Source organism: Gorilla gorilla, chromosome 4 (assembly GCF_029281585.2).
Source record: "Gorilla gorilla gorilla isolate KB3781 chromosome 4, NHGRI_mGorGor1-v2.1_pri, whole genome shotgun sequence".
NCBI classification, from domain to species: domain Eukaryota; kingdom Metazoa; phylum Chordata; class Mammalia; order Primates; family Hominidae; genus Gorilla; species Gorilla gorilla.
The window spans coordinates 161,804,942-161,828,677 of NC_073228.2; the positions used below are offsets into that span (position 1 = coordinate 161,804,942).

Sequence of the window (23,736 nt, forward strand, 5' to 3'; positions counted from 1 at the left end):
GGATTTGCCCCATGTAGGTGCTAAAATTGTGGTGAAACTCAGTCTCTCCACCACCACCCTGTTCCTTTTGTTGTGTTGTCTATAGTTTAAAGAGTAAAGCAGATGTTAGGAAGAATTGGTTATAGAAGATGGGAGTGTGGCCGGGCATGGTGGCTCACGCCTGTAATCCTAGCACTTTGGGAGGCCAAGGCGGGTGGATTGCCTGAGCTCAGGAGTTTGAGACCACCCTGGGCAACATGGTGAAACCCCATCTCTACTAAAATACAAAAAATTAGCTGGATGTGGCGCGTGCTCCTGTAATCCCAGCTACTTGGGAGGCTGAGGCAGGAGAATTGCTAGAACCTGGGAGATGGAGGTTGCATTGAGCCAAGATGGCGCCACTGCACTTTAGCTTGGGTGACAGAGCGAGACTCTGTCTCTAAAAAGAAGAAAAGAAAGAAAGAAGATGGGAGTGTGAGTTAGGTTCCAGATGGCTTCCATGTTTTTTTACCAGTCTTTCCCTGAAGCTTGGCTTGGATTCCATGAGATTCCCATATAGGCTTGTAATAATTTGCCTCCCTCCCTGTCTTTGAATTTAAGTTAGCTCCCATAGGTCTCTGTTACTTAACTACTAGTACCATCCATACATACCGCACTGTGGCTGTATCTTTTTTTTTTTTTTTTTCTGTCTGAGACGGAGTTTTGCTCTTGTTGCCCAGGCTGGAGTGCAATGGTGTGATCTCGGCTCACTGCAACCTCTGCCTCCCAGGTTCAAGTAATTTTCCTACCTCAGCCTCCCGAGTAGCTGAGATTACAGGCATGAGCCACCACACCTGGATAATTTTTTGTATTTTTAGTAGAGACGGCTTTTCTCCATGGTGGTCAGGCTGGTCTTGAACTTCTGACCTCAGGTGATCCACCCACCTCGGCCTCCCAAAGTGCTGAGATTATAGGTGTGAGCCACCGTGCCCTGCTGCACCATGGTTCTATCTTAACCTGATGAGTTTAGGTGCCGGAAAAGAAGACGCTTGCTGAAGCTGCATGTAGAATAGACGCATGCACATAGGGTGATGAGAGTGCTGAGTAGGGATTTCTACTCCACCTGGGAGTGCTGGCGAAGGTTTTGCAGAGCAGGTGACATTTGAGCTGGGGTTTGAAGGCTTCTAGGCGTTTACTAGAAAAAATAAGCGTATGAGTCTGTTGTGGCTAGGCTGGTGTGTAAAAGCATGAGAGAGCAATCGTAAAAACCAGAGATATAATTCGATGTCAGAAAAGTCAAGGGTTTCTCATTCCATGCTATAAATAATAGGACATATTTTCAAGAGAGAAATGAAGATAATCTAAAAGCATAATTTGGAAACAATCGGTCTGGAATACCTCCTCATTACGGATTCATTTGCTACGTACTGTGATAGCGCTGACCCTTGTAAATGCATTTGAAATTCAAATGACTCTCACATATACCTTCCATGAGTTTGGCATATACTTTAGAGGAAGCTATTGGAAATGATCAATAATCTTTCATTCTGGTTGCAGTATTTCTGTGGCATGTAAATAGCATTAAAAAAAGACTTCCACTATCACATTTGATTCAGGCATATGTAAATTAGAAACAAAAACAATTTGAAGTTAATTTAATGGTAGTGGGAGATTCATTATTTACTGTTCTTTTGCTATACACTGTGTAGTAAGGTAGATTTCTATATTGTTATTATTTTCTCTCATATTCTCTTTGTCTTTCACAGTCACGGTTTAATGTATTTCCTGGGATCCTGCTCTCTCATTTTCATTTTTTCTCTCATTTGCTTTTTTTTTCCTTATATAGTTATGATCATATTTGAAATTTAATTCTTTTCTTCATTTGTTTATTTTTGCATGCTGTAACTAAACATCTCTCATTTTCTTTCACATGGGCATAGTTAGCTGTGAATTATTCATGGATTTGCAACCAGACTACTGGGTCACATGGACCCTCAGTTTCCCACCTTCTTTTTCCATTTGCTGCTCACTGACATATCCATTGGTAATTACCCAAGGAGGAAAAAGAACTGGAATAGTTAAAAGTTGGTGATTTTTGAGCAAATTTGATGAAAGTTTAGTGAGAAAAGGATTTGAAACTCCTGGCTATAAGAAGAAGTTTGATCATCAGTGGAGTTGATTTATTTGGGAATACTGACTTTCCTGGATTAGACTACTAGGTTGTGGAGGGAAAGGCTAACAGGATTCTAAAGACAGATCCAGTTTCGGGTAAAACTTGTTTTTTGCCCATACCTAAAAGAATTTTGGACCCTAGGGTTATTTTCTGAAGTTTTAGCAAGCTGTAAGGAAAAAGTTTTCTTTTAAGAAGATGGGTCTGGCTGGGTGTAGTGGTGCATGTCTGCAGTCCTAGGTATGTGGGAGGTGGAGGGAAGAAGATTGCTTGAGCCTGGGAGTTCAAGGCTGCAGTGAACTATGATTGTGCCACTGCACTCTAGCCTGGGCAACAGAGTGTGACCCTGTCTCTAAAAGAAGAAGAAGAAAAGAAGAGGGAAGAAGAAGAAGGAAGAAGAAGAAGAGGAGGAGGAGGAGAAGAAGGGAGAAGGAGGAGGAGGAGGAAGAAGAAGAACAACAGCAGTCTAATGAGGAACCCTAGACCACACATCATGGGATAGCTTGCTTCTCATTTGGGAGAGCAGGACAGCCAGAGTTCCCACTCTCTTTATTGAAAGTTGGAGGTAGGTAGTATGACTTTCAGGTCATGGATGTGTGTCTCCACTTTGCCACACAGCTGGCGTTATCACATAGCTAGTGTTGGATCACTAGCTATGTGATAACAACAAAAGCAATACAAATAATAAAAACAATACTGGTGACTTCTTGTGCTATTGTTATATGGTAGACATTTTACTTATATTTTTATACTTTGTTCTTGCAAAAAGACTTAGGAGATAGGGAGATTATTATGTCTAGTTTCTATATAGGAAACCGGAGTCAGAGAGATTAGTGTGCCAAGATTACCTGGTGAGTAATGGGCAGAAGGCTAACTATGGAGCCTTTGTTTTTAACTACTATATTATACTTCTATTGGGGCTCAGAAAGTGATACTTCAAAGTATGGCACTTTGGCATGCTGAGCACTTTAAATTAAAGGATTAAAAATAAAAATATCCTGGAGGGTTGCATCATTCCTGGAGGTACTGCAATACCAAGTCAGTGTGTGGAGTGGATGGAGCAAACTCCTATTCTATCTCCCTGCTCCAAAAATCCATTTAATATATTGCCCTTGGATAGAGGACATATCAAATATTAAAGATAAGAACAGATACTACACTTGATCTTAGCCAAAATGTCGAGAAGCAATAAATTAAAGGATGTCAGAAGGCCTCAGAAGCAATCTCAGAACCAAGGTCTCTTAGATTTTCTGCCTTGCTGTCTCTTACCCTTCATTCTGTCTTGAAGCAAGTCATAGAAACCAGAATTCCTCTTCCCCAAGGTGGGTCATAGAAACTAGAACTTCTCTTTTCCAAAGCCAGCCATAAAAACTAGAATAATTACTGTAACCTTTCTTTACTGTTCTGGCTAGGAGCTGGCCATAAAGAAATTCTCTGTCTTATCCTTGTGCAATATTAGGTCAGAAGACTGTCATTCCAGAGGGGTCCTGCCTCATCCATACCTAGGAGGAAGAAATGCTACAACAGAGAGGGCAAGAAGAAACTGCGTAGGCCTTGTTGGGCTTCTCCACGCAGTCTATTAGCATTGGGTCATACTCTTTTAGTCCAGTCATATTTCTGCACGGCTGTCCATTTTTCATCCAATCAAAGCATAAAAATGGACAGCTCGCCGGGCATGGTGGCTCAGGCCTGTAATTCGAGCACTTTGGGAGGCCAAGGTGGGTGGATCACCTGAGGTCAAGAGTTTGAGACCAGCCTGGCCAACATGGTGAAAGCCCATCTCTACTAAAAATACAAAAATTAGCCGGACGTGGTGGCAGGCACCTGTAATCTCAGCTACTCAGGAGGCTGAGGCAGGAGAATTCTTGAACCTGGGAGATGGAGGTTGCAGTGAGCTGAGATTGCGCCACTGCACTCCAGCCTGGGCAACAAGAGCGAAACTCTGTCTCAAAACAAAAACAAAAACAAAACAAAAACAAACCAGACAACTTTCCCTATATCTCTGGATGTTCATTCTGAAGGCTCCTGTGTCACATAAAACTTTGATTAAATAAATTTGTTATGCTTTTCTCCTGTTAACCTGTCTTTGTTATAGGAGTGTCAGCCGTGACCCTTATGATGGGGGAGGAAAAATATCACATCTTTCTGTCCCTACGCTTTTCTCCCAGCACTCAATTGCCTAGTCTTTCTTTTTACAAAACGAAGACTCATGATTGTTCTGACACCCTGCTTCTGTTTGAGAGGATCAAATGAGGTTGTGAAGGGGAAAATGTCTTGAAGACTATAAAGTAACAGAAAAATATAAGCAATTATTAAGATGGACATGCTGGAAGAAAGAGAGCCAGAGAGAAGGCTTCCTGGAGTGAGAATTAGACTTTGACCTTCAACAAAAGGGCTGCCCCGCATGTGCTGACAGCCCAAGCTGGGAACCTGGGTCCTTCTTCCACAGCTGTCAGAATGGCAGGGGCAGGGGACAGGCGCCAGGCCTGGGCATCCAGGCGTGAGTGGCAAGGCACTCTTCACTAGAGTCTCTGGGCAGATTCACTCAGAGCTTGACCTTTTGAATGTAAAACACTTGTCAGGTTGCCAAGTGCCAGCCAGTCAGGGAATGGATTCAGCCAGGAGAATAATCTTTCTGTGGCTTTCTCAGGGATGCTTGCTCTCTGACTGTGGCCTACAGGGTCTCTTTTGGAGAGAAATGGCTTCTACCAAACTCAGGGTATACCTGGAAACTGGAAACTCTCCACTGTCTGGTGTTTCTCTCTCTCTCTCTCTCTCTCTCTCTCTCTCTCTATGTATGTATGTGTGTGTGTGTGTGTGTGTGTGTGTGTGTGTATATTTTTTTTTTGAGACGGAGTCTCGCTCTGTCGCCCAGGCTGGGGTGCAGTGGCATGATCTCAGTTCACTGCAAGCTCTGCCTCCCGGGTTCACACCATTCTTCTGCCTCGGCCTCCTGAGTAGCTGGGACTACAGGCACCCGCCACAACGCCCGGCTAATTTTTTGTATTTTTAGTAGAGACGGGGTTTCACCATGTTAGCCAGGATGGTCTTGATCTTCTGACCTCGTGATCCGCCCGCCTCGGCCTCCCAAAGTGCTGGGATTACGGGTGTGAGCCCTGTGGGATTATGGGCGTGATCCCTGTGCATGGCCTTTTTTTTTTTTTTTTTTTTTTTTTAAGAGACAGGGTCTTGCTCCGTCACCCAGGCTGCAGGACAGTGGCATGACCCTAGCTCACTGCAGCCTTGAGCTCATGGGCTCAAGCAATCCACCTGCCTCGGCCTCCCAAAGCGTTGGAGTGACAGGCACATACCACTGCACCCAGCCTCTCAATTTTTAAAAACCTTGTCTCTATTTTATAAACGTGATGCTTTCTATAATTTGTATTAAAAGACGTAGTTATATATGTTTTTCATTGACTATAAAATTTTGTGGTTTATCTGAATAAATATTGTCAAATGATATTCCTTACCTTTCCCTCCCCTACCCCAATTCTAGAAAAATCTCTCTGGGTAGGACCAGGGGACAAGGAATGCTTGTTCTCTTGGGAGTCATTAATATAAATACTGTGGTTATAGAAGTGTCTTAGTTGTTGCATTTGGACAAAAGAGTTCTGTGAAAAATAAAATAGGAGACTGTTCTATAAACTTGTTATTATTATTATTATTTTTTAATTTTTAGTAGAGCAAGGTCTCACTATGTTGCCCAGACTGGTCTTGAACTCCTGAGCTCAAGCAGTTTGCCTGCCTCCATCTCCCAAAGTGTTGGGATTACAGGTGTAAGCCACTGCCTCTGGCCTATAAACTTGTTATTGATGGAAACTTTTCCTTTAGGAGCCAAGCCACAGAGGCTAACATAAGTTAGTGATTTTCAATTGTACAGCCACTGATTATTACCTAGACTATGAATTCACATCATGATTGCTTAAAGGTTTACAATTCAATTGTAAAGTGGCTATAAATGCCTCCCATCTTGGATTACATTCCCTTTTGCCTCTGACTTTGCTCCTCCTTCTATCAAGTGCTTTGGGAGGCTGAAGTGGGAGGATCAAGTGATGAAGGTGGCCCACACCTGTAATACCAGCACTCTGGGAGGCTGAGGCAGGTGGATCACTTGAGGCCAGGAGTTCCAGACCAGCCTGGCCAACGTGGTGAAACCCCATTCATCTCTACTAAAAATAAAGAAATTAGCTGGATGTGGTGATGCATGCCTGTAGTCCCAGCTACTTAGGAGGCTGAGGTATGAGAATCGTTTAGAACCTGGGAGGCAGAGGTTGCAGTGAGCTGAGATTGCGCCACTGCACTCCAGCCTGGGAAACACAGCAACACTCTATTTCAAGAGAGAGAGAGAAAAAAAAAGATGAAGTTTAGTTTATTTATCTACTTCTTGAATCTTGAATCTGGGCTTGGACATATGACCTGCTTTGGTTAAAGGAACATTAATGGGAGTGAAGCCACCCTAAACTTTCCGGTCCCAGCCAAGCTTCCAACCGACAGCACAGATTTGCCAAGCTGATCCAGAACAGAAGAACTGCCCAGCAGACCCATAGTATCCAGAGACTTTGGCCAGGCGCGGTGGCTCACGCCTGTAATCTCAGTGCTTTGGGATGCTGAGGCGGGAGGATCACTGCAGGTCAGGAGTTTGAGACCAGCCTGGCCAACATGGTGAAACCCCATCTCTACTAAAAATACAAAAATTAGCTGGGTATGGTGGTGCATGCTTGTAATCCCAGCTACTTGGGAGGCTGAGGCAGGAGAATCTCTTGAGCCTGGGAGGCAGAGGTTGCAGTGAGCTGAGATTCTGCCATTGCACTCCAGCCTGGATGACAAGAGCAAAACTCCATCAAAAAAAAAAAGAGAGAGAGAGACATAATAGACATAATGTGTTTGCTGCTTTAAGCCACTAGGTTTTGCAGTATTTTATTATATAACAAAGCGAACTGATTTAAATTCTAATTTTAAAATATTTTCAACTCAAATTCTTAGTCTACTAGAAGGGTTGGGAAGCTAAGGCCATTGTGCTGGCTCTCTGTTTTTGTAAATAAAATTTCACTGAAACGTGGTTAATCTCTTGTGTATTTTCTTTCACTACTTTTGAACAATGATTGAGTAGTTGCAAGAGAGGTTGTATGGACCTCAAAGACAAAAATATCTGTTATCTGTCCCTTTAAGAAAAAGTGTGGTTATCCCTACAGAGAATTGTTTGTGCATTTGTAATTGTATAGGAGTTCTTTTTTTTTTTTTTTTGAGACAGAGTCTGAGTTCAAGCGATTCTCCCACTCTGGCCTCCCAAATTGCTAGGATTACCGGTGTGAGCCACTGCGCCCAGCCAAAACCTTGCTTATATTTTTTATTTAAAAGTTTTGTTTTTGTAATCCCAGCACTTTGGGAGGCCTAGGCGGGCAGATCACGAGGTCAGGAGATTGAGACCATCCTGGCTAACATGGTGAAACCCCGTCTCTACTAAAAATACAAAAAATTAGCCGGGCGTGGTGGTGGGCACCTGTAGTCCCAGCTACTCGGGAGGCTGAGGCAGGAGAATGGCATGAACCTGGGAGGCAGAGCTTGCAGTGAGCCCAGATTGCACCACTGCACTCCAGCCTGGGCGACAGAGCGAGACTCCGCCTCAAAAAAAAAAAAACAAAAAAAAGTTTTGTTTTGACATTTATGTCCTTATTACATCTGAAGTTGATTTTTGGATATAGTGTGAGGCAGGAATCTAATTTCTCCTTTTCCAAATGGATTACATTTTTAAAAGGTGCTTCATTTCTTGAAGCTATTCCTTTCCCCAGTGATGTGACATGCCACCTCTGTTGTGCATCAACATTATGAAATGTGTGGGTTTGTTTTGAAGCTTCCATTCCATTTCATTCCCTTCCATTCCACTCCCTTCATCCCATTTGTCAATTTATCTGACCTTGCACCAATATGATTATATTTCTACAGGTTTTTAATAATGATAAAGTATTACTATAGGTAATTACTATAGGCTTATAATACTGAGTTACTAATTACTATAGGTTTATAATACTTAATAAAGTCGTAATTACTATAGGTTTCGTATACTTCCTCATAGTTTGTGTGGCAAGTCCTCTGCCCTGCTCTTCTTTGGAGGATCCTAGTTATTCTTTGTCCTTTCCTCTTCCATATACATTTTGGAATCATCTTATCAACTTCCATGTAAAACCCTGCTGAAGTATTGTATTGAATATGTAGATAAATTTGGAGAGAATGCATATCTACAATTTTCTCTTTCTACCCATGGACATGGTATATTTCTCCTTCTAGTTAGATTTTAATATCCTAATAAAGTTTTATACTTTCCTCTGTAGTTCTGACATATCTTTAGTTTTTTTCTATGTAGAAAAAAAGTATTTTCTTAACTATTGTAAATGGATTTTTAAAAAATTATATTTTATAATTGTTTGTTTCTGGTATATGGAAATACAACATAAAAATATTGATTCTATTGATAAGTTTATCTTATATTTCCCTACCTAGCCCTGGAGTCCACCATTCTCCAAAGAGCCTTGATAGAATGGAGGCTCCTCAAAAAATGAAAAGTAGAACTTCCATATGATCCAGCAATTCCACCTCTGGATATACATCCAAAAGAAAGGAAATCAGTATATCAAGGGCATATTTGCACTCCTATGTTTATTGCAGCACTATTGACAATAGCCAAACTGTGGAATCAACCAAAGTGGCCATCAGTGAATAAATGGATAAAGAGAATGTGGTATATATACACAATGGAATATTATTCAGCCATAAAAAGAATTAAATCCTGTTATTTGCAACAACGTGGATGAAACTGAAGAGCATTATGTTGAGTGAAATAAGCCAAGCACAGAGAGATTGCATGTTCTGATTCATACGCAGGAACTGAAAAAGTGGATCCCATGAAGGTAGAGAGTAGATTGGTGGTTACTAGAGGCTGAGAAGGGGAGGTGGGGTGGGGATGGATGAAAGGGAAAAAATAATATAAATGAATTTATTACCACTGAACTGCACACTTAGAGATGGTAAAGATGGTAAATTATTATTATTATCTTTTTTTTTTTTTTTGAGACAGAGTCTCGCTCTGTTTCTCAGGCTGGAGTGCAGTGGCGCCATCTTGGCTCACTGCAAGCTCTGCCTCCCAGGTTCACGCCATTCTCCTGCCTCAGCCTACGGAGTAGCTGGGACTACAGGCGCCCGCCACCACGCCCGGCTAATTTTTTGTATTTTTAGTAGAGATGGGGTTTCACCGTGTTAGCCAGGATGGTCTCGATCTCCTGATCTCGTGATCCGCCCGCCTCGGCCTGCCAAAGTGCTGGGATTACAGGCGTGAGCCACCGCACCCAGCCAAAATGGTAAATTATATATGTATATTTTACCTCAATAAAAAAATAAAAAATGTGAAAAAAATCCTATAACCAGGCTTCTTGCTAAACTTTAATTCTCATAATTTGTCTATTCTATTGAGTTTTCTTTTTAAACAATCATTTAATATACAATTGAGTATGGATTTATTTTTTCTTCCAATTCCTAAAACTCCAATTTCTTTCTTACATCTATATTGGCTCAGACCTTCACAATGTGAATAGTAGTGGTATTAGTGGGATCTTGTCCCATTCCTGATTTTAAAAGGAATAATTTTAGCATTTCCCCATTTAGAATAATGTTTGCTCTAGATTAATTATAGATACTTCTGTTCTTCTTGGTATGTTCTCATCATTCTTTGAGCCCTTCCTTTCTTTCTGAAACAAAAAATATTTCAAGTTTATCTTGTATTTCCCTACCTAGCCCTGGAATCCGCCATTTCTCCAAAGAGCCTTGATTTTCTTAAGTGGAGAATGGTATGTAGGAACAAAGATCTGAGCACTAGGAGTACTCACTGATACTGGTATGCCATGCTCCTAGGCCATCTTAGTGGTTTGAATGGACACATACACACATATATATTTATTTCTCTTTATATTAAAAACCATGAGTCCACACCAATATCTCCAATTCCAATCCAACATCAGATTTATTTTTGTCCTCCTCTTTTCCATATTTGTAACTTCCTCCAGTGAGAAACCTGGTTCCCATTATCTTAGATGTGTTCAATTATTTGCCCAGTTCTCCCTGTATGTAATCAAAGTCTTATAGCGTAGGTCAGAAGCACATGAGGGAGAGAGGAAGGAGAAGGAACAGGGAAAGGAAACAGGAAGGAGGGAAGAGAAGTGTGTGTTTTTTTTTTTTAATCTTTATTTTACAGAACCATCTTCCCTCCCCTACAAATATGGAAGAAAAAAAGATGCAGGGCATGGGACGGGAGAAGTGCCCCAGAAACAGGCCAATTTAATCTCTGCAGCCTGGGGTGGAGTTGAGTGGCTGGTGGCCAGTTGGCTCTTCCTCTTGTCTCCTACGTGGCTCCTGACAGCTTTGTAAACCTTAATCTCCTTCGTTGTTAAAGAAAACCAGAGCTGGACAGTAGTTCAAGTGGTAAAAACAGATTTTGTTCAGTATTATTGCAATAGGGAAAAAGAGCCTTCAGGATAGAATTGGGTTGAATTCCAAATACAGCAGGGGCAAGTGGGAATTTATAGCCAAGGAATAGGGTAGGCGGGTCAGTGGATGGAAAATTACTAAGAGAAAACATCAGTGATAAGGGAGATTCTGACTGTACTGACCTAACCAGGCTTCTTGCTGCAGACAGACCAGGGTGATCAGACATCAGGGGGATGGTGGAGGATGAGAAAACAGGTTAGATATCAGGGGTGATTAGACATGCAGGATGGGGGAATTCTATCTAAACCAACTCAGCAGGATTCTTGCTAAAACTGGGCAATGTAGAGATGGACACGGTAGTCCAAAAGTCAGGCCTAGGTGAGAAAGAGTCCAGGGGAGCCTGAGTAAAGTTTCATCGAGAGGATCTTTGTCATGAGTTTGGAGGCAATACTTTAGAAGGCCAGGGAGGTGCCAGGCATGCGTTTCCATTGAACTCTGAGAGACTGCTGTGGGAGTTTGCACACCTCCACCTTCTGCTGCACAAAGCCCTCCTGGCCTGGCACACCATGCATGCACAGCAGCACCATTTCTTGCTCAGCTTGCCCTGGCAGCTGTTTGTGTTGAGCACCTTGTCAAATTCCCACGTTATCTCATTGGGCTCCATGGAGCCTGAGATCTTCATACTACATATAAAGTGTAGCAAGTATAGGTCGGCCTCTTTAGGTTTGAACATCTCCACTCGGTTTTTTTAGGTTCCTTTTGGCAAACCTGAAACAAAGATGCCTCTGTATAAACTTGAAGGAGAACTTGCTGTTTGTGGAGAGGGCTCCAGGCTGCATGGGGGACTGGCAGGCACATTGGCTATGCCCCTGGCTTCTGCCCTATCTCCAGAACCTCTTGAGGATCTGCCTTGCTCCTCTGAATATTCTTAGTGCAGCAATTTTTAAGGACTGAATTGTGTCCCCCGTGTCCCCAACATTAATATGTCAAAGCCCTAATCCCTAATGTGACTGTATTTGGAGATAAGGCCTTTAAAGAGGTGATTTAAAGTTAAGGCCTTTAAAGTTTAACTTAAAGTTAAGGCCTTTAAAGTTTTTTTTTTTTTTGAGACAGAGTCTCGCTCTATTGCCCAGGCTGAAGTGCAGTGGCACGATCTCGGCTCACTCCGCCTCCCAGGTTCAAGTGATCCTCCTGCCTCAGCCCCCCTAATAGTTGGAATTACAGGCATGTGCCAACGAGCCCAGCTAATTTTTGTATTTTTAGTAGAGATGGGGTTTCGCCATGTTGGCCAGGCTAGTCTTGAACTCATGGCCTCAGGTGATCCACCTGCCTTGGCCTCCCAGAGTGCTGGGATTACAGGCATGAGCCACCGTGCCCAGCCAGGCCTTTAAAGTTTAAATGAGGGCATAAGGATGGGGTCCCAATCAAACAGGACTGGCTTCCTTATAAAAAGAGGAAGAGACACCAGGGATGCATGGGCACAGAGAAAAGACCGTGTGAGGACACAGTGAGAAGACTCTGCAAGACAAGGAGGGTGGCCTCAGAAGAACCTAACCCTGTTGGCACCTTGATCTTGGACTTCCAGCCTCCAGAACTATGAGAAAATAATTGTTGTTTAAGCTTTCAGTTTGTGGTATTATGGCAGCCCTTGCACACTAATACAACAATTAAAGGTGGGAATGGTAGGCTCCCTGAAACTCATGCTTGGGGCTGGCAGAGATCCTGTGCTGTACCTTGTGGGATGGGAAAGTGTGCTGCTGTTGGCCAGATCAGCCAAAGGCTGGGGATGCAAAGGGATGGTGCAGACCTCCAGCTTGGACCTCTTGTAGCCCAAGAGCAGATCGAAAGGCATCACCTCGTTGTACCTCTGGCCTGTTGCAAGTCTTTTTTTTTTTTCTTGAGCATCTGAAATCTTTTATTCGAACATAATTGCTGTTTGCCAAATAGAAGACACAGAAAGCAGCCAGTGAAACCAGAGCCCAGTGACCAGAGCCAGCCCCTTGGCTGGGGACCCTCCCCTACTACCTGGTGGACCAGCTGGCAACCTCTGCCCCTCCCCGGACCCTGGGCCTTTGGCATAATGCTGATGAGGGGCTGCAGGCAGTGAAGCCCCTTGATTCAAAGCAGAGATTTGAATGGGTGCTGGAAAATGGGACAGTGGAGAGGCCAGGGAGGGCTGGGCAGGCCTCCCGGCCCGGCCAAGCAGCACAAGTGGAGGAAGCCAGGAGCGGGTGAGATGGCATCTATCTGTTTTCTGAAAAGGGGCACGTAGGGGCCTGCAAGCAGGTAGCGATGGCAGCTGGGGCAGGTCACACGCCGACATCCTTCTCATTGCCCATCTTGGGAACAGCTTCCAGCAGCGGGTCCCCGGGACCCGCCTCCTCTCCCACTTTGGCCTGGCTGGCCTTAGAGTTGGGGACCCAGAGGCCAGAGTCAAAGCAGCGCTGCATGTGGTACTTCGCGTCGGTGGGGTCCGTCTTGCTGATGGCATCTTGCAGCATCTGCACGTCTTTCACATGGAAGCACTTCTGGAATTCCTTGGGGAGGGACCCGTAGACCTCAATGGGGTCCAGGCTGCCAGGGCCAAGCCGCTTCTGGCGCTCCTCCTCCTCGTACTCCTTCATGGCCTTCTTGATGGGCGGCTTGGCACGGCCCAGCACATGCTCTTTGAAGGTTTCCAGCTCGTCGTTGAAGCCCTCCACATACTGGCGATCGGCCGTCCTAATCTCAGTGAAGAGCTGCTGGAAGCAGGCCCGGGGGTCCACCTTCAGGCTCTTGGCCAGCTCCAGGATAAACTGCATGACGATTGTCTGGGGGACCACCTGCTCCATGAGTGCACATTTCTCCACCACCTCTAGATCAATGCACCAGATGACCAAGTAATTGGCTGTCTCCTCGCACACCAGGTGGACGTTGTCCGACAGGTACTCTTGGCTGTCATCCCAGTGGCGAGCACGCCAAAGTGCTTGGTCTGTTTCTCGCACTTTTCCACGAAGGTCTTGTGTTTCTTCTCCCTCACCTCCTCTGAGCCCTCCTCCGTCTTCTCAGGCTTGGTGTTGACCATGCTCTTGCTGAAGCTGTCTTTGCTAAGCGTGTCCACGTTCCAGGGCATGCTCTTCTCCTTCTTGTGCATCTCCTCCAGCTTCTGCTCTCAGCTCTGATCCTTGCGCAGCTGCTGTGCCTCAGCCTGCAGCTGCTCCAGCTCTGCCTTGCCACCCTCAGCCACCTTCAGCTCCTTCAGTTTCCTCTGGCACTTGGCCACCTTGTGCTTGCGCTCGTGGCAGCCCCTGTCCGGTTCCTCTTCTCCTTCTGGGACTGCTCCATGCGCTCCCCCTGGGCCTGGTGCTGCCAGTGGAAGAGGCTGGCCGTGTCGATGTTGGCACGTGTCTCGTCTTCATCATCAGACACCTCTATGTGGTTCCACATGCTGTAGTCCACCATCTTGCCTTGGCGGCCCAGCCCGCTCTGGCTTGGGTGGCAGTGGCAGCAGCGCTGGAGACTCCCAAGGCAAGTCTTAAATCTCTTCATGTGTGGAACCTACTGACACCATCAACTCTGTCTGTTGCCAAGTGAGGGGGAAGGTCCTTGTAGTCATAAAATGGCTCCACATAGGGTTTAGTTCATCTTTATGAGGGATATGGAATACATTTATCCATGGAGCATTCATTATTTGCTCCAAAGTGTCTCTCTTGCTGGAATTGACAATGAGAAATTTCTTAAGCAGGTTTTCACCTTCCATGAACAAGTAGAAGTGAATGTGATACATTCCACCCTGTACTTCATCCTACAGCTCCTTGAAATTCTGTCCATCAAAGGCAGAGATCCATTGACCAGTGTATAGAAGCTGACTCCTGAGATCCATGGTGGGTCCATCATACTTTTTTTTTTTAATTTTATTTTTTATTGATCATTCTTGGGTGTTTCTCGCAGAGGGGGATTTGGCAGGGTCATAGGACAATAGTGGAAGGAAGGTCAGCAGATAAACAAGTGAACAAAGGTCTCTGGTTTTCCTAGGCAGAGTGTTTGTGTCCCTGGGTACTTGAGATTAGGGAGTGGTGATGACTCTTAACAAGCATGCTGCCTTCAAGCATCTGTTTAACAAAGCACATCTTGCCCTTAATCCATTTAACCCTGAGGGGACACAGCACATGTTTCAGAGAGCACAGGGTTGGGGGTAAGGTCATAGATCAACAGGATCCCAAGGCAGAAGAATTTTTCTTAGTACAGAACAAAATGAAAAGTCTCCCATGTCTATCTACCTATCTCTACACAGACACAGCAACCATCCGATTTCTCAATCTTTTCCCCACCTTTCCCCCCTTTCTATTCCACAAAACCGCCATTGTCATCATGGCCCATTCTCAATGAGCTGTTGGGTACACCTCCCAGCCGGGGTGGTGGCCTGGCAGAGGGGCTCCTCACTTCCCAGTAGGGGCGACCAGGCAGAGGCGCCCCTCACCTCCCGGACGGGGAGGCTGGCTGGGCAGGGGCTGACCCCCCACCTCCCTCCCGGAAGGGGTGGCTGCTGGGCGGAGACACTCCTCACTTCCCAGACGGGGTAGCAGCCGGGCGGAGGGGCTCCTCACTTCTCAGACGGGGTGGCTGCCGGGCAGAGGGGCTCCTCACTTCTCAGATGGGGCGGTTGCCAGGCAGAGGGTCTCCTCACTTCTCAGACGGGGTGGCCGGGCAGAGACGCTCCTCACCTCCCAGACGGGGTCGCGGCCGGGCCGAGGCGCTCCTCACATCCCAGACGGGGCGGCGGGGCAGAGGCGCTCCCCACATCTCAGATGATGGGCGGCCGGGCAGAGACGCTCCTCACTTCCCAGACGGGGTGGCAGCCGGGCAGAGGCTGCAACCTCGGCACTTTGGGGGGCCAAGGCAGGCGGCTGGGAGGTGGAGGTTGTAGCGAGCTGAGATCACGCCACTGCACTCCAGCCTGGGCACCATTGAGCACTGAGTGAACGAGACTCTGTCTGCAATCCCGGCACCTTGGGAGGCCGAGGCTGGCGGATCACTCGCGGTTAGGAGCTGGAGACCAGCCCGGCCAACACAGCGAAACCCCGTCTCCACCAAAAAAATACGAAAACCAGTCAGGCGTGGCGGCGCGCGCCTGCAATCGCAGGCACACTCGGCAGGCTGAGTCAGGAGAATCAGGCAGGGAGGTTGCAGTGAGCCGAGATGGCAGCAGCACAGTCCAGCTTCGGTTCGGCATGAGAGGGAGACCGTGGAAAGAGAGGGAGAGGGTTCGGCATGAGAGGGAGACCGTGGAAAGGACGGAGAGGGAGGGGGAGGGGGAGGGGGAGAGGGAGAGGGAGAGCCATGGTGGGTCCATCATACTTTTGACCATGAAGAGTTCCAGGGCAGCAAAAGGGATAACCGGAAGATAACCACCTTGTTGACAAAAGCGAATTTGTTGCCGATGCCAAAGTCTGCAATCTTGATGTTCATGTCAGCATCCAAGGGCAGGTTTTCTGCCATATATATATATATATATATGTGTGTGTGTGTGTGTGTGTGTGTGTGTATGTATATATGTATATATGTGTATATATGTATATATGTGTATATATGTATATATGTATATATGTGTATATATGCATATATGTATGTATATATGTATGTATGTATATATGTATATATGTATGTATGTATGTACGCATATGTGTATATATGGATATATACAAGTATATGTGTATATATGGATATATATGTGTATATATATGTATATGTGTATATATGGATATATATGTGTATATATATGTATATGTGTATATATGTATATATATGTAATTTTTTTTTTGAGACAGAGTTTCACTCTTGTTGCCCAGGCTGGAGTGCAGTGGCACAATCTCGGCTTACTGCAACCTCCACCTCCTGGGTTCAAGCGATTCTCCTGCCTCAGCCTCCTGAGTAGCTGGGATTACAGGCATGCGCCACCATGCCTGGCTAATTTTATATTTTTAGTAGAGATGGGGTTTCTCCATGTTGGTCAGGCTGGTCTTGAACTCCTGACCTCAGGTGATCCACCCACCTTGGCCTCCCAAAGTGCTGGGATTACAGGCATGAGCCAGCGCTCCCGGGCTATATACTGTTTGGAGACGGAGTCTTGCTTTTGTCACCCAGGCTGGAGTGCAGTGGCATGATCTTGGCTCACTGCAACCTCTGCCTCCTGGGTTCAAGCAATTCTCCTGCCTCAGCCTCCCGAGCAGCGGGTATTACAGGCGACTGCCACCACGCCTGGCTAATTTTTGTGTTTTTAGTAGGGACAGGGTTTCACCATGTTGGCCAGGCTGGTCTTGAACTCCTGACCTTGTGTGAACTGCCCGTCTTGGCCTCCCAAAGTGCTGGGATCACAGGTGTGAGCCACTGTGCCCAACCATCTGCTTTTGAGTCTCTATGGACAACAAACTTCTGGTGACAGTAATGTACAGCAGATACTATCTGGCGGAATTTGACTTGGTCATTTTGTTACCAAGCAAAAGGGGCTCACTGCCCAATGCGCTACAAGCCAATGCAATGACTCCAGGTTTTGAGGAAAAGCAAAGCTTTTTATTACAGGTTGACCAATAAGGAGATAGGAGTCCAGCTCAAATCTGTCTGCTTGTGCTGGCTTTAAGGCAATATTATTAGAAAAGGTTTGGGGGTGAATTCTGAGATTAGCAGGTGGTTGGTGGAAGGAAAGGGGAGGTCTGGGAAGTCCTCCAGCATATGCAGCTATCTCTTCACGCTTCCTCGTGGGTCGCATGTGCAAATTTGGGAGGAGTTAGTATGAAACATCTGGTGGAGATCCAGACTGCGATGTAAGCAACCTTGTTTTACACAGATTCCATTTGGCCATATTGGTTCCAACCAATTTCAGTCAATTTTTAAATCTCATAAGCAGAAGGAATTTCAGCAATTCAGCAAGTTATTTCTTATCTGCCATCCTGTAAACTCAAGAATTTCTGTTAGTCACTGGTTTCTTGAACTCTTTGGGGCACAGTTTCACTCTTTTTCTTTCATACTTCCATGAGGCAGGAGGACTCTTCTCCAGCGGTGTAGTCCGTGACAAGGAATCTTCTTCTCAGTCTCAACCCCTTCAAATAATTTCACCATGATGAGATGATTCTAAGCCTTCATGCTTTTTACTTCACAGGATTGTCTCTGGAAGCTAGAGGAATTCTGTTGAGTCTGGTCAATGATCCCCCATGGCTGCATATTTCCCAGTAAGGATGTGCCAGGCCAGCTTTGACAGGCAAAGGTACCCTTGATGATGGTGTTGAGGAGCTGGTGTTTGCTAACATGGGTGTTCTCAGCCGAGATGGACAAGAGGCCCTGCCGTACGTTGGACTTACTGCTGGGCTTGAAGGCAGAGTGCCCCAAGGTCAGCTGAAAACTGAGAAAAGCTAGAGAGAAGCTTGGTCTAGATCACGTCAAAAGAAAAATCACTCCCAAAGACCACCCGACCAACTGATCTTTATAATGGGATCAAAACACAATGCTAAACTAAAAATAAACAAAAATCAAATACTAACAAAATTTTTTTAAATGAGGAAAGGAAGGGCTGGGCGCCATGGCTCACGCTTGTAATCCCAGCACTTTGGGAGGTCAAGGTGGGCAGATCACGAGGTCAGGAGATTGAGACCATCTTGGTAACACAGTGAAACCCCATCTCTACTAAAAATACAAAAATTAGCTGGGCATGCTGGAAGGCGCCTGTAGTCCCAGCTACTCGGGAGGCTGAGGCAGGAGAATGGCGTGAACCTGGGAGGTGGAGGTTGCGGTGAGCTGAGATTGTGCCACTGCACTCCAGCCTGGGCGACAGAGCGAGACTCTGTCTCAAAAAAAAAACAAAAAAAATAATAATGAGAGAAAGGAAATGAATAAAAAAGAACAAGAGAAAGATAAAAAAACAGTCTGGGTGCGGTGGCTGACACCTGTAATCCCAGCACTTTGGGAGGCCGGGGTGGGAAGATTACTTGAGCTCAGGAGGTTGAGCCCAGCCTGGGCAACATAGTGAGACCCCATCTCTATTTATAAAAATTAAAAAAAAAAAAAAAAGAAAAAAGAAAGAAAAAAGTGAGAAAAAGAAAAAAGGATAAGGAAAAAGAAAACAATGAGAAAAATAAAAGAAGACCAAGAAAAAGGGAAAAATGAGAAAACTAAAAAAAGAGAAAGAATACAAATGGGAAAATGAGAAAAAGAATAAAAAAAAAGAGAGAGCGAAAGTTAATAACAAATGAAAAAGACAGAAAGCCTACAATGCCAAAAAGAAAACAAGTAAACTTTGGGCAAAATCCCTTAGGTCATTGAAAACCAGCCTCCTGAGCTAGAAAGCCCAGAAACCTAAGCCCAACCAGGGACTTATATACGTGCCTGGAATTCTAGAACAGTGGCTTCTTAGGAGGTCATAGCAAGAAAGGGACCTATCATGGCTGATGATAATCCACAGTGGTTTCCTCATTTTTTGGTCTCAAGAAAGCCTTACTGTTAAAAAAATTTTGAGAACCCTAAATAGCAACAGCTTTTCCTTTATGTAAGTTATAGATTTGCTATTTGCCTTATTAGAAATTAAAACTGATATGATGCTTCAGTGGCTTTTTCATTTCTAGCTCGAAAAGCTTTTGGCTTATTATGTTTTTAAATGTTCAAATATGTGGCGATTTTTAATTTATCTTTTTATTATTTTTTAAATTTTATTCATATTTTAGTTTGTATCTATAATAAAAGGACTCTGTGTAAACAAAAATAACTAAAATATCATTCTAAAAACAATAATTCCTCAATATTAACATATTTTCAGTGTTAAAAATTTTAATTGTCCCATATATTTTGAATTAAAAAATTTTTGTTTTATTAAAAAATTTTGTTTTCATTCATTTATTTATTTATTTTTGAGATAGGGTCTCATTCTGTCACCCAGGCTGGAGTGCAGTGGTGTGATCTCGGCTCACTGCAACCTCCGCCTCTCGGGTTCAAGCAATCCTTCCACCTCAGTCTCCTGAGTAGCTGGGACTACAGGTGTGTATTTTTTAGTAGAGATGGGGTTTCACCATGTTGGCCAGGCTGGTCTCGAACTCCTGGCCTCAGGTGATCCACCTGCCTCAGCCTCCCAAAGTGCTGGGATTACAGGTGTGAGCCACTGTGCCTGGTCATTTTGAAATTTTTTGTTTTTCAGATTGTCTATTCGAATCAGGAACCAAATAAAGTCCATATATTGTGATTGATTATGTCCTTTAAAAGGCTTTAAAAATCTATCAGTTTTCACTCTAATCTCCTTTATAATTTATCTTTGAGAAATCCAGATTGTCAGCATCCTCCTCTTTGGAGTTTGCTGATTGTATTCGTGGTATAGATTAACCAGTTTCTCTGTATTTTCTGTACATTGATGGTTGAATCTTGAGGTTTGATCAGATTTAGATGTGAATTTATTTTGGTAAGACTTCTTCACAGGTGGTGTTCTGCTCTTTTATTAGGAGCCACATGATGTCTGATGAGCTCTCTTCTTGTGATGTTAGCAGACTTTCATTCTAATTTCCTAGATCTATTAAATCATGATCAGTAACATGATGGTTAATTTTAGGTGCCACCTTGACTGGGCTAAGGGATGCCCCAATAGCTGGTACATATTATTTCTGCATGTATCTGTGTGAGCGTTTCTGGAAGAGATTAGCATTTGAACTAGTAGATTGAGTGTTTTAGTCTGTTTGTGCTGCTACAACAAAATACCTGAGACTGGGTAATTTTTTATTTTTATTTTTGTATTTATTTATTTATTTGTTTTTGAGAGAGAGTTTTGCTCTTGTTGCTCAAGCTGGAGTGCAATGGTGCGATCTGAACTCACCACAACCTACGCCTCACCTCCCTGGTTCAAGCGATTCTCCTGCCTCAGCCTCCCAAGTAGCTGGGATTACAGTTGCGTGCCACCATGCTGGACTAATTTTTGTATTTTTAGTAGAGATGGGGTTTCACCATGTTGGCCAGGCTGGTCTTGAACTCCTGACCTCAAGGGATTGCCTGCCTTGGCCTCCCAAAGTGCTGGGATTACAGGTGTGAGCCACCGCACCTGGCCTATTTTTTTTTTTTTAATAGAGATCGGGGGGGTGGGTCTCATTACGTTGCCCAGGCTGGTCTCGAACTCCAGGGCTCAAGCAATCCTCCCACCTTGGCCTCCCAAAGTGCTGGGATTACAGGCAGAGGCTGTCGCACCTGGCCAAAATACCTGAGACTGGGTAATTTATAAAGAACAGACATTTATTTCTCATAGTTCTGGAGGATGGAAAGTTCAAGACCAAGGCTCTGGCAGTTGAGGGTGTTTGGTGAGGCTGCGTCCTTTAGACAGGTGGAATGCTGTGTCCTTGCATGGCAAAAAAGCTAACGAGCAAGCTAAAGACCTAGACAAATGCCATAAAAAGCCTTTTTTCATAAGGGCCTTTATTTCTTTCACATGAGAGCAGCCCTCGTGGTGTAATCACCTGTTAGAGGCCCGTCTTTTAATACTATTACCTTGACAACCCCTGGATTTTGGAGGGGTTGTCACATTCAGACCATAGCGCTGAGTAAAGAAGATCCCCCTCCCTTATGTGGGTGGGCAATATCCTATCCGGTGAGGGCCTGAATAGAACAAAAAGGCAGGGGAATTGTGAATTCAATCTATCTGCTTGATTTGGGACATCCAGTGCTCTTGCTCTGCGACATTGGAGCTCCTTGTTCTTAAGCCTTCAGACTCAGGCAGGGATTTTCACCATCAGATCTCCTACTTCCTGTTTTTGGACCTTGGCACTCAGACTGGAGCTTATATCATTGGCTTTCTGGCTCCCAGGCCTTCAGGCTTGAACTAGAACTATACTGCTTGCTTTCCTGGGCCTCCAGTTTGCAGATGGCAATTTATGGAACTTCTCAGCCTTCATAATCATGTGAGCTAATCCCTCATAATAAATCTCTTTCTATAGATCTACATATATCCTATTTGCTTTGTTTCTCTGGAGAACCCTGACTAATACAATAGCAAAATAAGGCCAGGCGCTGTGGCTCATGCCTGTAATCCTAGCACTTTGGGAGGCCGAGGCAGGCAGATTGCCTGAGGTCAGGAGTTTGAGACCAGCCTGGGCAACACGGTGAAACCCTATCTCTACTAAGAATACAAAAATTAGCTGGGCGTGGAGGCATGCGCCTGTAGTCCCAGCTACTTGGGAGGTTGAGGCAGGAGAATTGCTTGACCCCAGGAGGCAGAGGTTGCAGTGAACCGAGATTGTGCCACTGCACTCTAGCCTGGGCAACAGAGCAAGACTCCATCTCCAAAAAAAAAAAAAAAAGGCAAATTAATAAATCTATCATCCCTTCTTTAATTATTGGCTGGAATACTTTAACAAAGAGAAATGTGTCATCCATTGTTATAAACTTCTAACTCACTTAACTTGGGATGAGAGATGACTTTATGATTCCTGTTCTTGCAATAAAAGGTATTTTGAAAGATTCCAAATTAAGCCAAAGAAATAAATTGCTAAGAGAGGAATTTTGGCATCAGAAACATCACTTTAAATGTTTGAGGTCCTGAGAATATTTGAGGTCTTGTTATGGCTGAAATAATATAAAGTAAATAATCTACAGTGCTACCCACGGCCCTCAACAATGTGCCCAACCCGCAATACACATTCAGTACATATTAGCCATTATTAACATCATATAATCTAACCATCACATTTTAGATGTGGAAAATTCGGGGTTATTCATTTGTTTGTTCATTCAACAAATGTTTACTGAGCCCTTATTAAACTCTCTGAGGAGGCACAGTTCTAGGGGCTGGGGAAACCACAAAACCAAATCTCTGAGTTTGTTGTGCTTTGTTGTGGGTTGCGGGAAATCTAAGAGGGTGATAAATGATATGAAGGAAATAAACAGGGTGATGTGTTAGTCCTACTGGGTGGGGCATTACTTTAGGTGGGGCGCTAACATTGGGAGAAAGGAGCCCGATAGGTAGAGGTGTAGAAAGAGGACTTTCCACGCAGGGGATACTGCAAGTGCAAAGGCTCCGAGGTGGGAATAAGCTGGGCATGTTCCAGGAGCAGAAAGGCAATCAGTGCGGTTGAGTCTGAATGAGCAGGCAGAAGGGTGGTAGAAGGTCCATGTAGAGAGACAGGTGGAAGCAGAGATGAGAATCCTGTTTTTCTGGTGGCTTCTGCGTTGGTACATTTTGTATATCACTTTGTACGATTCTGGGGCCCACTTTGTACGATTTGCAGCTACAAAATACAGTGTTTTCAAAATCACTTTCCTCATCCTGCCTGTTTAGACCTGTGCCTTTTGAGAGCCAGTTCTGAAGCAGACAGCAGTTCCGTGCTGCACCCAGGTTTTCTTTCTGGCGGCTTGCAGCTCCTGGTGTTTTCAGGGACCGCTGGTGAGAGCTGCTGATTTGGAGTTGAAGAGCCAGCCCCAGGGCCGTTCCATGTCGTGCTCTGCCCTGACCTCTGGTGGAATCGGCCTGTTAAGACATAGACCAAATGGGAATGTGGAAGTCCTTGCCTCCTTCTTCCATTTGGCTGGGAGTGTGCGATGTATTATGAAGGCCTCCAGCACCTCAGGTCCTCCTCAGATTTTCAGGACCTTTGGAGGGACAGGATTTCAGACACTGCCATGGGATGGCCCAATGACTTTTGACCATCCAACACCTCTTGGCCTCAGGGATTGGCTCAGAAAGGGCACATGACCCAGTCTGGGCAAGTCAGGTCTTCCCTAAGCATTGGTACAGGGACCTTGGGAGACAGAGCATCTTTTTACCTGGCATTTGAAGTTATAATGTCCTTTTATACTTGGACTGCCAGTCTCCATCTCTTTGGCCACACGAAGGGAGGCTTCCTGAGAATTTAAATCAATACTGAGGAGGAAGGTGGGGTCTGGAGATGTGATGGGAGCCATCATTTAAGCTCCTGCTTCGGTTTGGGCTTAGACTGAGCCAATAAATAACTTTTTCTCTTAAGCTGGTTTCAGTTAGGTTTCTGTTGCTTGCAACTGGAAATCTCCTAATTACTATTTCAATCAGTGCTAGCCATCACTATTAGTAGTGGTACTGATCAAAAGTAAGTTTGAGGTAGATACACAATGACACTCTATGGCAGAAACCACATTTGTCACTATATAGTGATCTGTTTTTCTGT

At 44.7% G+C, this 23,736-nt stretch overlaps 1 non-coding gene and 1 pseudogene across 1 annotated transcript; both read right to left on the minus strand.

The window, feature by feature from the left end:
- Positions 1–3,129: 3,129 nt before the first annotated feature.
- Positions 3,130–3,318, minus strand: LOC115934901 (U2 spliceosomal RNA). The gene has a single exon (XR_004070634.3). It is a non-coding gene; the product is annotated as a U2 spliceosomal RNA (small nuclear RNA).
- Positions 3,319–12,912: 9,594 nt separating this feature from the next.
- On the minus strand, positions 12,913–14,058 carry LOC101135635 (hsp90 co-chaperone Cdc37-like; annotated as a pseudogene).
- Between the last annotated feature and the right edge of the window lie 9,678 nt (positions 14,059–23,736).